The sequence below is a fragment of the Copadichromis virginalis genome, linkage group LG5 (genome assembly GCF_057382275.1).
Source record: "Copadichromis virginalis isolate Kocher_CV1m ecotype Utaka linkage group LG5, C_Virginalis_male_GT1.1, whole genome shotgun sequence".
In the NCBI taxonomy this organism is placed as follows: domain Eukaryota; kingdom Metazoa; phylum Chordata; class Actinopteri; order Cichliformes; family Cichlidae; genus Copadichromis; species Copadichromis virginalis.
The window spans coordinates 23,376,686-23,393,977 of NC_140622.1; the positions used below are offsets into that span (position 1 = coordinate 23,376,686).

Consider the following 17,292-nt stretch of genomic DNA (forward strand, 5'->3'; position numbering starts at 1 on the left):
CATTATCACCAAAGGGAACAGATTTACAGTTATCATAGCCTAAAGAACTTCTATGTGATAACAGGTGACAGTTGACAACCAGGTTATTGCGAGTGATGAAGCTGTGCAGCCCACATTTAGACCACCACACACATAAAAGAGCATTTCAGTTCACTGTTATTAGGTTCTATATGTATTGTTTAACTTGTGCAGAGGTGCACCAAGTGTAAGTACACCTTTAAATCCTGACGCATTTTGAGAAATGCGTTTGGAGCTCTCGAGCACTCCTACAAATATTTAAAAAAAATAACTGTTTAACTTTGATGACCGTAATGTCTCTGAATAACTAGCTTCATGTCTACTTCTTTTGAGTTAAGCATTATTTAAAGCATACGACATATAAAGATATTCAACTGCTTGTGTGTTTATTTCTTGTCACGTAGTTGGTACATCAGACAAAAAAGCTCATATTGTGTGATTTCATCCAGACTGCGGTTCATTCATGTCTCCTTGACCTTCAACACAAAAGAGAGAGCAACAAATTAATGTCAAATGGTTCTGTTAAGAGATGCACCACCTTTGCAGAGTACCTTGCTCTTGACGATAAAACAGAATTAACAAAATTATTTTAGCTTCCTCAAGCTCATGCTGAACCTTCCTGTTCCTGGCCATGTCAGTGTTGGCTTGCTCCTTCTGAAAAGTAGAAGTTAAGGCAATGACGTCACTCATCAGTAAAAAATAACTTTCATTAAATCTCTTGATGCACGCTCAGTAATCCAGGTAAGGAAATTTAATCTGTTTATCTGGACGCTTCTGGAGTTTTTAGTGGGAGAAACGTTCCAGATGAACAACTTTCAGTCAACTTTCTGTGAACCATCGTAAAATAATTCTGCTTCCTGCTTTAAGTACACTGCTGTCAACAGGGTCAGAAGTAAAGGTGTTACTTTGTCATGACTATCTGCTTTGCATGTGTTGAATATTTCACACTCACAGCTTTCTCAGACAGACAGCTGCAGCTTCAAGATCTTGAAGTCAGGTCTTCTTGTCCTACTCAGCCTAAAGACAGCAGAGTCTGTCTGAAACTACCACTACAGAGACCTACTTCTCTATCTGATTCATGAACGTCTTCAAAACAACTTCAGAGCACACAACACGCTCATCTTCCACAGTGAATCCACTTCAGACGCACACGAGGGACAACAACAAACAAATATGCACCAAACACTCACTTACAACATACTGCAGACTATGTGAAGGGGATGTTTCAGCGCAGCGCAATCACCGGCATCTCTATCAACCCATCTGCACATGCAACTGCATATGCAGGAGCTCCTGATCTCCTCAGTTTTTCAAAGTGAAAATCTGTTGAACAGCTCTAGCAATTTCACACAATTAGCATAGATATAAACACACAACTGTGTGTATTTATAGTTGCAACCAGAGAGTTTAGTTTCAGCGGTGGTGTACTCTTTATCACATCAGTTCGTCAACTACTGTTGGAGCCACAGACTCTTCATATAATGGAGATTATTGCCCTCTAGGGGTGTAATGCATATTCTACACCCAGCTTTTTCTTGGCAGCACAAATTATAAAACTATACGTGATGATTACTCATCGCTTCCTTATTTAATTAAAATTTTGGGATTTTATGCCAGAAAAAGCATTTCTGTTTTGTTGCATCCTACCTGATAAGTCAGCTCCTTCACTTTAGGTTCATACTTGACACCCTTCACAGCCACAGATCCACGTTTCTGCTCCACCTAAACCTCCGCCTCCAGACCCCGAACCTTTCCAGCCACAAGCCCAGATGTTTTTTATGGTTAAAAAAAAGTGATATAACATTTTATGAACTTTTTTCCTACACAAAACAGTTCAGTGAAATAAACAGAGCCCACCTTTAGTTTTAAGTTTGTTTGGGGTACCACTTCTACAACTTTTATCAAAGTAGTTCCTTAAATGATCTCACGTTACTGAAACCAACAACAAAACACTTTTTTTTCTGCAGCAAACAAACTCTCACCTCTAGTCTCTGGAGATGCTTCTTGCCACCTTTAGTGGAAGATCCATGATGGTTTCGTGGGCCAGTTTCAGATTTCCCTCGAGGTTTCTTTTAGCTCGCTCAAGATCCATACGGAGCTTCCTTTCTTGCTCCAGTGTACCTTCAATCTTGTGCATTCACGCACACAGTAATTAGTGCCAGCTTCAATATATAAAAACTTAGTGCTGCACTTGTGATAATTCAAACAAATTTAGAAACTCACATCGTCCACTTGCTGTTCCAGCTTGGTCTTGACCTTCGTCAGGCTGTTAACTTTGTCTTCCTCTGCCTGCAGGTCATCGAGGACCTGCTGTTGGGCCTTTTGGAGGGCTTCCTTTTTTTTGCTCAGCTTGGCAATGGACACATCTTGAGCAGACTTTTAACCTAAAATGTTAAGTGAATAAAATCATTACAGCATGCAGTTCCCACTAAACAACTGAAACGAGGCACAAACCTTGTTCTCGGTGGTATGTTTCTCCTTTTCCACTTTGGCCAGGGTCAGCTCCAAGTCATCAATATCCTTCTTCAGCACAGAGCACTCGTCCTCCAACTTCCTCTTCTTGTCAGTCAGCTCAGCGTTCATTTCCTCCTCATCCTCCAGTCTTTTGGCTGTCTCTTTAAGTTTGACCCTGAGTTGGATCTTTCCTTTAATGAGCCCCTCACACCTTTCCTCTGCATCAGCGAGGGTTTCACCCTTCTGTAAATGCAAAAAGGAAATGATACAGTCAGCTGTAAATAATCAAGTTACAGACAAATGGAGGTTCCAGTTCTCTTTAACATACACTCTGAATTTGGATCTGCAAGTCATTCTTCTCCTGTACGAGAGTAACCATCTTTTCCTCCAGTTTTTTCCTCTTAGCCAGAGCCTTTGCTGGGTCCTTCTTGGTCTTTTCAAAGTCCACTTTCGTCGTGCCATCTCTGCCTCTGCGCTCCCGAGAAGTGGCCTTATTCTAAAGTATAGCTTCATCCAAGGCCAGGTTTTGACATTCATGAATGCACAGATGTTGTACTGGATGGTGTAAATGGATTCTCTGTGGAGACAGAGTACAGGACATTTTTCTTTCATTGCTCAAACTGAATAGAAAAAGGTTACTGCTGTCTCCCAGATTCTAAAAAAAGAAAACTGCACTGCAATCGTTTCTTAACTCAAAAAATACATTTTGCGAGAACATTAAGTTCAGCATCTTCCTGTTCAATAACATGTCCCTAGAGGCCTCCGGCACTCTGACACACAGCTTTGTTGTCTATTAAAGACCTTAAACTATGTGACTAAGAATAAGTCTGAATAATGCAGAAGCTCTGACAAATCCTGCATTTACCATGTGGTAGCCTAACAAGATGCTTTTATCTACCATAAAACTGAAGGAGTTACAGTCAGCTGTTGTACATTACCCATGACATTGTCAACATTTTTCATTACATTTTTGGGTTCAGTCAATGTAAAGTCAAACTGAGTTTAGGAGGTGGAGAGCCCTGAGACAAAAAAGTAAAAGTGACAGGCTGGAACTAATGTTTATGAGCGACACCATTGTTTGTTGTTGGTCTGCATATGGTACACTGTTAATGCTTGCATATGGTTAAATGCAAGAAAAACTGGTCATAAATGCTATTGTTTACTGTTTAAGTTCTAATGCAGATTAACCATTTGATTTAGCACTTTTAAAAAAGCAAGATCTTTTAATCTTGTGTTCAATCACATAATTACATAATTTGAATTACATAATTTGAGCATTTAAAAATACTCAAGTAAATATTGTGCTACAAAGCTTATGCACTGCTACTGTTAAAAAAGGTTTGGATTGGTTAATGTTCGCAGATGTGTGAAAACAAACGTAATTTGTATTTTGGTTTTTTGGTTTGTATTTAAAGGTTTTTCACCTGTGGCTGACTATGGCCGAAAAGAAGAAAAAAGGGAAACAAAAGATCTGCCTGGTCATTGAGTGAAATCCAGTTAAACACCTGTGGTAGATGCATCAATCCCTTTCAAGCGGGGAAGCTGCACAAACATAAAGAGCTTGACAATCAAGGTTAAGCAAAAACTTATTTAAAATGTTTCCATTATTATATCAAATATGATCTATTTTGATACTTTGAAAAGAAAAAAAGTTGGATTTTGTGATTGTTCCAGCATTAAGAGCCTGCTGGACTGAACTATGTAACTAGGAAATAGCGACTTTTTATGGCAATCACACCAAAATACTTAGCTTTCACAGACTAATGAAAAATTAAATTTTCCCTGAATTATTCAGAGCAGAAGTACTTTCTGTACATTAATCAAAGTCTCCACCTGCAGTGATATTAAACCAGGGACCTACCTGGTGTTTTAGTTTCATTGGGAATCAAGCAGCACACAAAATGTGGGTGCATGCTCATTAAAGTTCATCATTTAAGTATTTAAGAAAATGAATATTACCCTGAAAAGAGCCGACACTGTCTGGAAGGAACTGCCCTTCTTCTTGCCACCACCCACATAGCAAAATTGGTGTGGCCCAGATCTGGCCCACACAACGTGCTTACACATGGCCCACATACCGCAAAGAATGACGGCCCTTTGGTGGCCCAGATCTGGTTTGCCAGAGGTGGCCCACACATGGGCCACCACAAGGCAGTTGCAGACACACTGGTGGTCCTGTGCTGGCCCAGAACAGTTTCAGCTCTGGCCCCAGATGTCAGCCTAATGTGTACCTTAATCAAGCCATGTAATAACAACATGTGCCGGAACATAATAGTGCAAAAGTAACATGACGAAACTCTGTTCAGACAGTGATTCTTAAATAGCACTTTTCTACTCTCCCGGATTACCTAAAGTGTTCTATACGACATGCCACATTCACACATCTTCTCTTAACTGAGTGCTTCCTAACTACATTCATACACATTCACACTCTTGACATGCTGACTGGAGGGATCAAACCACTACCATGGCAGTATAGTATTGCAACATGGCAGTTGGGTCTTCTACCTAAAATAGGAAAATAGGAACATAAATAGTGTCATCATTGCCAGACCTGGCCCACATCTGGTTGACATACACCCTGCCAACACACCAGTCAGTCAGAAGTGCCAGCTTGATGCTGGATCCAGGCCAGACCTGTTGTCTGTGAGCCTGGGCCACATAAACCAAACCACAATCGGGCCAGATGTGGCATGCCATCACATAAACAGTGTCATCTATGCCAGGCCTGGCCCATATCTGGATGACATACCACGTACCATGCCAGAAGTCAGCCAGCAGTGCCGGCTTGACACCAGATCCAGGCCAGACCTGTCTGCTATGTGGGCAGCCTTTTTTCCACCTTTTGGACCTGTAAAGCGCATTTTGCAAACTGATTTGTAAATAATGCGAAGCAATAAATGCAATAGTCTTTCCGCATACCTTAAATTTTGTAGATACATGAGTTTATATAAAAAAACACTACCTTCTGTCTACACATGAGGTGCAAACAGCAAGGCCAGCAGCTTTGTGAAAGACGTCTGCTGTACCACAGAGTCGTTCAGAGGGTCTTTGTTCTTCTCCAGCCAGCCAATGACATTGTATTCAACATTACCAGCATAGTGCACCAGGGAGAAGTGGGCCTCAGCTTTGCCTTTGGCAGGCTTTGGTTTCTGGAAGGGGGAACTTTTGCCAGCATGCTGGTCATAGAGTTTGCTCTTGACGGTCATGTCTGTTGCCTTGGAGAACATGCACCCCAACATGCATCCTCTTCAAGGATGGAGAAGATACCCATCGGCTGCCGTGATGAAAGAAGCAGTAAAAAAACAAAACAACTTAAATTTGTTTTCTACTGTTTTCTATGCAAATGGACAGCACACGGCTCACCTTCTCAATAAGCTCAATGCAGGCAGCCAAGTCCATACCAAAGTCAGTGCACTCCCATTCAATGCCCTCTTTCTTGTACTCTTCTTGCTCCAGGACAAACATGTGATGGTTGAAAAACTGTTGCAGTTTTTCATTAGTGAATTTGATGCACAGCTGTTCCAGGCTGTTGAACTGAAAAGGGGGAAAAGTGTCAAAGATTGTGTGTTGCTGTTGTGTAAAGTATGAAGAAATGACGTTTGTACTTTACTTACTTTACATGAACATGAACGTAAGACTATGCAGTGTTAGTTCTGCATACTTACATCAAAGATTTCAAACCCAGTGATGTCCAGGACAGATATGAAAAAAATCTTGGCTGCTTTGTATCCAGAATGTCATTGAGTCTGACAACCATCCACAAGAACATTTTCTCATAGACAGCCTTGGACAGAGCCATCACTCTATTATTAACCTAAGAAATAAGAGTTTGGGTTCTGATTATACCACAGAAAAAATATATAAATTACTGTTTGCTCATAGACTACTTTTTAATTACTTGTGGCACAGTTTGACCTTTGACCACCATTTCATTGCCAATCTGTACTCTTGGTTAACAGAAAGCCTTCAGCATATTGGGAGAGTTCAGGCCCGTGAGGTAGGTATGTATCAGCCTCTGATGAAAACAAAAAACAAAAACAAAAAAAGAGAAGAGGGAAGATGTTTTAGAAATGACTAAGTTTGAAATGAATGAAATAAAATGACAACAAAGGATCATGCATGTTCTGGGTCTGCCTCTGGTTGTCTTGTATTTGTGTATTCCCAAAATACAGGACAGTTCACAGTAAGTTTTCTTTCTCCAGAGGAGTTGCAAATGGCCCTTTATAAAGTCAAGGACCAGCAGCTCTACTCTGAGCTCCTTATAGTTTCCTAAAACCTTTAACTAGTGTTACATGTCGGCCAAGACACCTGAAAACAATCAGGACACCCCAAACATTACAATGCAATAATTCTCCACCATGGAAACAGGATCAAATGTGTACACAATACAAGATATATAAGTAGATTCATATTGGGAAGTATAAAACTGGATAATAACTAATTTTTACAATTTTTTAAATTTACAGTGGCCCTGAGACATCAAAACACAATTTTACCTTCAGCGCACTCGCTCAGCCTGCTATTCTCACTCCTTCTGCTTGAACTTCATCTTTCTGCGATGCATCACAGACCCAGTCAGCTTGTAAATACTTATCTTTTTCTCTGCATTGAAACCCAAGATGTCAATGGTGGTCTAAGGAAAGAATCGACAAAAACACAGATTTTACAGGTGTTACTTACATTATCTACGATACCTGATTCTTCATCAAACAAATTTGTTCTCAAATTCATCAGTAAGAAATGAGAAGCTTACATTTTTCAATTCCTGATTTTACAGCCAGAAGCACACAAAGACAACAGGGTTTCCTTCTCAGTTTAGCTATTAACCTTAATATTTTACAGCAATGAAGTGGAAAAAAAGACTATCAGCCCACAGTGAATACAGAGATGAGTTATCATTCCTAACTGTTTTAGTATTACCATAAGCCTCCAGAAGTGGGTTGGCTGCAATGATTTGATCCTCCAGCGACCTCCTAAAATGATGATATCCAACTCGTTTGTGTTTTTCATTTTAAATTGGCAAGTGTATCACACAGTTCTACATCATATCACATCACTTAACTTGCATTTTACATTTCGAGTTTCTATTTACATTTCGTTTACATTTCGCTCCAGACACTGCGACTGTTGCAAAGTGTTGGATGACACGCTTAGTGTTGACAGTCTTTTCTGCACCAGATTCGCCACTGGAAAATGAAACACACATGCAATGGTGTAAATCTGACATAATACAGTGCAGAAATTACTAGTTAGATCACTTAGAGTTGTTTCAGTCCAAAACAGATGTCTTTCATTAAAACTTAAGTAATCATGATTGACTGATTCTCACAATCTGTGAAAAAATGTAATTTAATACAAATTGTGTTATTGAATTCATTTATTATAAGCTGCCACATTAAATCATTATAAATTCATATGTATTTATAGGCACCATCACCATAAAGGGGAAGTACACAAGACATTATGTAGAATATAAAATGTAGACTTTTTATGGGTCATTACTTTAATGGAGTTGCTGATCAAAGGGTTTATCACCTTGGAGCATGAACTGATTATCTCATTATTAGAGATGGAGAAGGTGTGGGGCTGGCAAAATCCCATCACCACCTCCTCGCGGTGCCAGCTGGAAACAACGACCCTCGGGAAGTTGGCTAACGGTGAGGGTCCTCGACGTCAGGTGGAGTGACGCGCCGGTCGATGTATTCCACAGTCACATCCCATGCAATGACGTCTCAAAAAGCTAGGGCGTCCCCCGCAGGCGATGCGCGTCGTCCCCGCCTGAACGACGTGAGAAGTGGACAAAGGCTACCTGCTCATGGAGGGAGTGGGCTGAAGAAGCAAGCCCAAATCCGCCTTGGAACCCTGAACATCGGAACAATGACCGGAAGAAGTCGAGAATTGGCTGACGCCCTCAAGACCCGCCGCATCGACATCGCGTGCATTCAAGAAACCAAGTGGAAGGGAGCGAAGGCACGGGACATTGGAGAAGGCTTCAAGCTTTTCTACAATGGCAACCGGGCCCAGAATGGAGTGGGCATAGTGGTGAGTCAAAAGCTCCGGGACAACGTGGTTGAAGTTACCCGCATATCGGATCGCATCATGTCAGTGAAGATCGACGCCGACCCGACCATCCTACGGATTATCTCCTGCTATGCACCACAGACCAACTGCCCCGACGAGGAGAAGACAGAATTCTGGCGCGCCCTCGACGACCACCTGCAAACGATTAGCCCTGAGGAACACGTGGCGGTAGGTGGCGACCTAAATGGACATGTAGGCAAGGGGAGAGACGGATATCACCGATTCCATGGCGGCCAAGGATTTGGGACCAGAAACGACGACGGTTGCCGGGTACTGGACTACGCAGAGGCCCACGATCTTGCCGTGACCAACACCTTCTTCAAAAAGAAGCCGGCACACCTCATCACGTACTCCAGCGGCGGCAGAGACACCCAAATCGACTACTGGCTAGTCCGAAGACCCCATCTCAGCCTAGTCACGAACGTAAAAGTCATACCATCAACCAATATTGGCCCTCAACATCGGCTACTTGTGATGGATCTCCGACTCAACCTTGGCCAACGACGACGAAGAACACCAACCACGACGGTGGAGAAGATCAAGTGGTGGCGCCTCCCTGAGTGCAAACAGCAGCTTATGGACGCCCTTGAACACCTCGACGTGGACTCCAATGAGCCAGTGGACAAGGCTTGGGAGAACATCGCCAGTCAAATACGTGACGCAGCAGGCAACACCCTTGGGGCGACGAAGCCAGGGAAGCACTTCATCGACAAGCAAGTATGGTGGTGGAATGATAGCGTGCAGCAAACCATCAAGGAAAAGAAGTCGGCACTCAAAGTGTGGCTTCAATCCCGCAGCGATGGCGACTACCAGCAATACAGGGCCCTACGATCGGCCGCAAAGAAGGCGGTAGCAGCGGCAAAGGCATCGCACTATGACCAACTGTATGAAGAGTTGGACACGCCCGGAGGAGCGAACAAAATCTACCGCCTTGCCAGCAGCCGCCATCGAGCAACACAGGATATTGGCCAGGTCAAACACATCAAGGATGCCAACCATCAAACCCTCCGCGACCCGCTCGCCATCCTCAATTGCTGGAGCGAGTATTTCTCCGATATCTGCAACGTGGAGTTCCCTCACCAGCCAATCCACAGTGCCCCGCCCGTCCCAGGACCTGTCCCGCCAATCACCATCAAGGAAGTGGAAACAGCCGTTAAAAATATGAAGAATGGTAAAGCGACCGGACCAGACGACATACCAGCCGAAGTCTGGAAGCTGCTCGGGCGCCAAGGCGCCTTAGTCCTCGCCAGCCTGTTCAATAGCATCATCAGAGACGGGACCGTCCCAGCAGCCTGGTCAACCAGCATAACGGTGCCCATCTGGAAAGGGAAAGGCGATGTGGCTGAATGCTCCAACTACCGCCCGATCCGACTCCTAAGCCATACCATGAAGGTTTTCGAACGGATCATCGACGCCAGGATGCGAGAAATCGTCAACTTAACGCCCAACCAATGTGGCTTCATCAGGGGGCGTGGCACGACGGACGCCATCCATGCTGCCCGCCTGCTTTTGGAGAAGCACCGAGAGAAGTCCAAGACCATCCACATGGCCTTCCTCGACTTGGAAAAGGCGTTTGACCGTGTCCCACACGACCTCATCTGGCACTCCCTGCGATCACATGGAGTTCCTGAAGCCTACGTCAACTGGACAAAGCTCCTCTACCGACAAGTCACCAGCGTGGTCAGAAGCCCAGTGGGAACATCGCCGCCCTTTAACATCAATGTGGGCGTCCACCAAGGCTCGGCACTCTCCCCGCTGCTCTTCATCCTTTGCATGGACACTGCGACGGCGGATCTCCAGTCACCCCATCCCTGGACACTTCTCTACACCGACGATGTCTTCCTGGCCGATGAATCGCGAATAGAACTGCAATACCAAACGCAGCAGTGGAAGACTCGCCTAGCTGACTTCGGCCTGAGGCTCAACACCAACAAGACCGAATACTTAGAGGCTGGCCCCCAGACGATCAGCGTCGATGGAGAAGATCTGGCGAAAGTACCTCATTTCAAATACCTCGGATCGATGATCAGCAATGACGGCGATATCCTACTAGATGTACGAGCCAGGATCAACGCAGCGTGGATGAAATGGCGCCAAGTCACCGGCGTCCTGTGTGACCGAAGAATGCCCAATCGCCTCAAGTCAAAGATCTACAAGAGTGTAGTGCGCCCCGTCGCCCTCTATGGATCCGAGTGCTGGCCAGCCACCGCAAAGCACGAACAAGCCCTTCACACGATGGAAATGCGGATGCTGCGATGGTGCCTAGGCCTAACACGATGGGACCACGTCATGAACACCGACGTTAGAAAGAGGATGGGAATCGCGCCAATCACAGATAAGATGCAAGAAGCGAGGCTGCGGTGGTACGGACATGTGGTACGGAGCGATGAGAACTCAGTGGTGAGAACAGCACTGCGGCTCAGCCCCCAAGGACGTCGACCTAGAGGCAGACCAAAGCGGAGATGGATGGACCGAATCAAGGACGACGTGAAGAAGATTGAAGCCGATCTGACCGACACCCTTGACCGACCCAAGTGGAGACGACTTTGCAGAAAAGCGGACCCTGCAACCGAGCGGGAAAAACGCTAGGAGGAAGAAGAGATGGAGAAGGTGTGGGGTGGAGCCTCAATCCTCTTCTTGCCCCTGTATCTTGCAACAACCATTGCACCATACACCAGGAGCCACTGGCAGGGGTTCAGTGTGGAACAGGCCAGAGTAGGTCTGTTTGAGAAGCACAAGATCATATAAATGACAAGAAATAAAAGAAGCCCAAACATTATGAAGACCTACACGTCAAACACATAAAACAGATCTCATAACAATGGTACACATCAAAGTGGAATATAGTGGATGGTTCTCACTGTCACTTGTAGGTGGTGGGAGAAATGAGCAGGTATAAAGACTTTGAAGGGACAAATGGGTCTGGCCATAACAATTTGCATTTCTGGCATCTCTGAAGCAACCAACATGTTAGCAGGTGTGAGTGAGGGGTTATATGTGCCAGAAGTCTGATTTGTGGGGGTGCTTCTTTTATACTGAAATCTCTGGCCACCATTTATCACCTCATTCTTAGGTCACTGTGCTTCTGAATAATAGCAGATTGCTTCCTAAGCTCATCATGTCAGTCTATCCAAAACAGAAAAACAAACAACTCAACAATTCCTCACAAAAAAGCGACCTGTAAATAACTGAAGGGGTTGTTTATGCATTATCATACCTAAACCTGAAAGGAAGAATGAATTCATGTATGCTGCATTTCTACAGGCTTTTATGAATTCATAAAAAATGTAGAAATATAATTAATGACAGTCTTTGTATACATATGACAGATTACATTATCAGCAAAGGGAACAGCCACACCATTAAAACACATTTTTGGCAGAGAAATTGTTTCAAACATCTCTTAAGCAAAGGCCCAAGCATTAACCAGAAGCTAATTTGAGATCTCTTTATGGTCCATTATCATGATGTGCTTCCTCTATAAAGAAAGAGGACACCTAAGCTCTGTATTTCTGACTGTTAGTACAGTAACTAGGTCACAAACACATCACGTTCAATTGTGTTAAGTTCTTTCATGGTAAGTAGAGATCTTTGCAAGTCTGTTATCGTTTCTGTTCTGCGCAGCGAGTTTGCTAAGTGCATGCTTAGCACTGATTGTAGTTTGTGTTTGAGGCTCAGATGCTACAAACACTGATGGTACTCTGAGAAAAATGGCAACTGTTGAACTCCTGTGTGGTTACATGTGGTTAATTTATTCAAAGAAGAAAATCAAATTCATTGTGAAACACAATGACAATGATGGTCTTATAAGCTGGATTAGCTTTGAGAATTTCAGTCAGAAAAATCTTTAAAAGCATAAAAATTGCTGAAATTATAAATTCAAATGTTGATGATTATTATGCACTTAAAGAAAACTGTGCACCTGATACTTTAACATTATGGTATTGTAGGATGGTCTGTATCGTACTGGACCAGCCTGTGCTGTGAACAGGGTGAAACATGGTATTAACAAACAAGAGGAGGGCACGAGGTCGGGAAATCCCAATTTTTTCGTTGTTCAACTGCATCCGCTCCATTGCTTTATAGATAGAAAAAGCACCAAGTAATCAACAGTGAATATTTGTCTTAATGAAAACAAGTGAACAACTTGTTCACATGGCAGAGCACCTGTTCGCCTTTGGTAAACAATCTATCTTGGCTTCAAGAAGGCCGAGTTATTTTTGAACTGCTAATGAGGAAAATATTCCCCTGTGTGTGATAAATGAAACATCTCTGCAGGTTTTTGGCAGCAGACTGACAATTTTGCTTCTGTGTGTTCATTTATTCTTAAGTGACAAAAAGGTCAAATCAGTAGAGCAGACAGAGAGTGAGGAAAGGAGAGATTAAGGCTGATTCATAGCTTACTTGGACTGATGCTGAACCTTTCTTGGTTGCCTTTTGGAAAGTTCAGGTAAGTTAAATACCAAAAAACAAAATGGAGCGTCACATGTTTTGTTAATTGCACTACCAGTGTCTGCATTTCCTTGTGTACCACATGCCTTTTGGTACTGATATTGCAGACAGATGGATGATGCAAAGATGTTTTGGTGCTGACTGCAGTGTGTATGATTTCCTTTTTAGAATCATGAAATATATACCAGCCTCCTATAAATAACAGATGGGACACACCTTTTCTGCTCTTAGGGTTGTTAGTAAAAGGTTTTGAATGTGTAACAATGTCTTTATCAGTCTTTGGCATCACTGTAGGGTCCACTTTTCAGAACATTGCTCCTAGACTTTGACTGGACCATTACAACTTCTTTTTCAGTAATTCTGTCATAGGTTTACTTGAGTGCTTGGGATTATTGCCCTGTTGTAGAACCACACAATGTTTTTGAAGGGTGCTCTTCAGTATCATTTTGCTTATCATGTCAGAGCTGTGCTGAATGTATCTACTTCTGCCTTTAGCTGTCTGTCCAAAAGCCAGAGCTATTTTGACCAAGCTTTAGCTGTGAAACTGATGACTGAATATTTAGACGTTTTTCCTAAAGTGTTCTGCTTTGTTCATATTCAGCATTGCAAACTCTTTTTTACAGAGGTGAGGCTTTCTTCTGGTAACCCTTCCAAAAAAGCCAAGCTTGTTCATGTTTGCAGATGACACTGTGATGTGAATTGAGCAGCTCAAAGAGAGAGAGTGAGGTGGAGGTAGGAGGTAGCAGTGCAGTCTGCTTAATATATATATCAATTTTTGGCTAGGATTAATTTGCATATTTGTTTTTGATGGGCAAAATTATTTTGTAAGTGGCAGATATGTCACAGTGTGAACTCTCATCAAGCTCTAAGGCCAACAGATCCGCCTGTTCTCTCTCATTCTGTAATAGACAAATGCAGCTGCTCCCACATCCTCATTCATTACAAAGTGCATAACATTTTTTCCTGATTAATTACATTTTATTTAAAAGGACATAGGACTATTACACTCACTTTAGCCCGATAGGCTTTGGATGGTTAAGAGTTTGAAATCATTCTTATTTAGGTAATATTTAGCTCCCTAGTTCTCCTTAGTTCTTCTGAAACAAACATTTTATCTCCTCTCCCTTAAAGGCTGCCATCCTACTTTAAACCAACTTTCTGCTGATTTTAACAACGAAAAAGTCCAGGTGAAAAAGTCATCCTCATAGGACAAGCTTCCACTCCCTTCACATACATACAGATCCAAGAGTAAAAAAAACCTACAAGAAACAGAACGTTTCAAGCTCTTTGACGCTTGAGATTTTGGCTAACAGGAATTGATCAGATTTCATCATTTGAAAGTTTGGCCAAGTTTAATTCGATGTTCCACCATTGTTTATTTGACAAACAATAACAAAAAACATAACTGCTCTGACTTTGCAGTAACGCACACAACTATAAAACAGAGAGCAATGATAGTAATCGTGGAGGAAATGTAATCATGTGGCTGTTGATTATGATTTGTTACTTTGTAAATGAACTCCACAGTTGCAAAAGAGATGAGCATCAGATTCAAGTGCTTGAAATGCAGGGCTTAACCCATAATCTGGAAAGCTGTATAAACTGGAAGATAGCTTAGATAAAATTCTGTCTATGTGCAACCAACTAGAAATGTTTAGTGCTGACAGTAACTTAGGAACCAGTAATACGCCAGTGTAGATAAATCTTGTATATGTATTCAGGTGTATAAATGTTGTATAAAACGTAATAATTAAACATCTTTTCATGTTGATGTATTTTTAATGCTAATCAATTCTATTTTCTACAGGTAGATGGGTCTCTGCACACACATCATTTTTCAGTTTTTTGCTACAATTTCATGTTTACATCATTCCTGTAAATCTATTCCACTGTGCCAAGGTTTTTTCTAATATGGGAAAATCTGCAAATAACATTTATGTGGATTGTTTCCTTTTTTGTGTGTATTGTTTTTTTTTTTTTACTATATCCTTTTTAAAACATGTGAAAAAAGTAGTTTTGCACCTGCAGTCTCTCTTACTCTTCCAGCTTTGTCAGTTAGCACTTCATGAGTCGTTGTTCCATCTCTCCATGTCTTCCGTTTTTTCTCTTCTCCTTCTGCCCCGTTCCTGTGTAGATAATTAAAAAACAGCATTAGTTCGTTGCTTTTATTAATTACCTTTAAACCTTTAGGGGGAAAACTCACATGGCAATGGGATTTTGTGATAAGTAGTTATTAAATATGTCTTACTCAATCAAGTGTACATGTATCATTTGATTTGTGATGATCACATTACTGCCTGTGGAAAACAACCTTGGCTGTGGTCAGAAAAAAGACAGGAAAGGTTTCATTAAAGGTTCTGCTGAGAACTATGGAAAACAGCAATGGTGTTTTTAAGCTTGACAGGAGAGGCAGCTGGTGCTTTTGGGATACATAATAGAGTTTATACTGGGTGCACTACATCAGTGAACTCTTCAATTATACTTGTCTGATGGGCATACAGGTTTCATTTCAATCCAGATGTTCCCCAGTATTCATTTAAATATGCTTAAAGTTCAGTTCAAGGTGATCTAGAGCAATTCCCTACATTCAAAAATCACAGTAAACCAGTGAAATATCTTTACAATCTATTACAATTAGAGTTCACATAAAAAAGCAAGGCTGGAAATTCTACTGAATTTCTCAGAACAATGCATGCAATAAATAATCAGTATGAAAGCTGAATAGCATATAGAAAAATCTGAAAACATGTCATACCATATTTTAAGATAGTTCCAAGGGACTGTCCCCGGTTTTCCCATCTTCTGTCCAATGCAAGCTGGTACAGATTCAAGCATCACCCTGTGACCTGAATAAAACATTTTGTATAATAATAATAATAATAATAATAATAATAATAATAATAATAATAATAATAATAAAAGACTAAAATAAAAGAATAAAAGAATAAATTATTTTTAGGTAAATGCAGGCTCTCAGTGAAAGCTGGTGAAGCAGTGTAATGTTAAGAGACAAGAAGATGATCATGATGGTGATGATGACAGAGAAGCCGGTAACATGATCAACATGTTTGCACATTTGCAACTCGAGGCATATAAGATGCCAGTGACTACCACTCATGTGGCAGTCATTAACACTGCCAGGAAATTAGTGCATCCCAAACTACTACTGCTTTAATAACCAGACCTTGCTCTTTAAAAAAAAACAAAAGAAAAAAAAATTTGTAATTCAGTTTCTTTTATCAAAAAATCAGGAATAGTCGATTCATTTGCATAACGATGATGGACAATTTCATCTGCATGAAGCCATTAGCCTCCAAAATATCAAGTGTGAGTAACAAGTGTAACTGTTGGAGACAGCTTAACAGTCACACCCAGGCACTCTCACACTTATCACCTTCTCACGCCCTAATACCAGAGCCCTACTGCAAGATGGGTACTGCCAAGCCAAAATCTCAGACCTAATTTTAACAAAGAAAAACCACGCCAACAACAAAACTCTTTGTCATCAAAAAAGGTCACAGTCAGTGCTCCTTGCAGCTATATTTGAGCACCACTTATTATCAGCATGCACTGAAAGATTAAAAGACAATATTAAAAATGTAAAAGCTGCATAACAACACAGCATTATTAAGAGAGTTTAATAAACAAATACTTCTCTTAATGAAATAATAACACATTCTTTAGTAATTGAGTTCCAGGCTTTGCAATTAATGGCATCAATATGCCACACAACAATCTGAATGGCTGCCATAACGCAACATACAAAATATAACTCTACCACATGGTTAAAAAAAAATCACTCTACTGACCTTAGGTTTTCACATGTAACTAAAAATGACAAAACACAGGTAAAACACTGTTCTACACATCAGATTAAACTGGACAATACTTACAGTGTTGCACATTTGAACACAAGCACAAGGATGCTTCTTTGTGTTCAGCCAACAGACTGGAATGTTACCCAGCACTCATCTTGGTTTATTATCCACAGCCCAGCTGATACTCTTTGACAAATGAAGAAGGTGTCAGGCGTAGATCAAAGTCCATTAAAATACAATAAGCCTGCTAGGTATGTAGCATTTGACTTTAGTATCAACATAAGCCTGATGCTATATTTGAGTTTTGCCCTAATAAGACAGAAGATTTCGGAGCAGGTATCGTGTAACACATGTTTATTGAAGACAGAGGCTCATTATATCTTGTGGGTAAGTGCTTTAGAATGCCTTCTTCTTATTCACTGCTGTAAGTTGATCTTCTTTCCAGGGAAACAGTGCCCAATGGCTT

At 41.6% G+C, this 17,292-nt stretch overlaps 1 pseudogene across 1 annotated transcript; it reads right to left on the minus strand.

Moving 5' to 3' along the window:
- Positions 1-379: 379 nt before the first annotated feature.
- LOC146709737 (myosin-4-like) lies at positions 380-17,111 on the minus strand (annotated as a pseudogene). The gene is made up of 13 exons (XR_014920479.1): positions 16,902-17,111; positions 15,764-15,854; positions 15,047-15,134; positions 6,972-7,108; positions 6,374-6,488; positions 6,141-6,289; positions 5,839-6,009; positions 5,438-5,749; positions 2,801-3,049; positions 2,242-2,715; positions 2,001-2,146; positions 1,666-1,767; positions 380-672 (listed from the first exon to the last, which is right to left on the minus strand). The product of XR_014920479.1 is annotated as a myosin-4-like (transcript).
- Between the last annotated feature and the right edge of the window lie 181 nt (positions 17,112-17,292).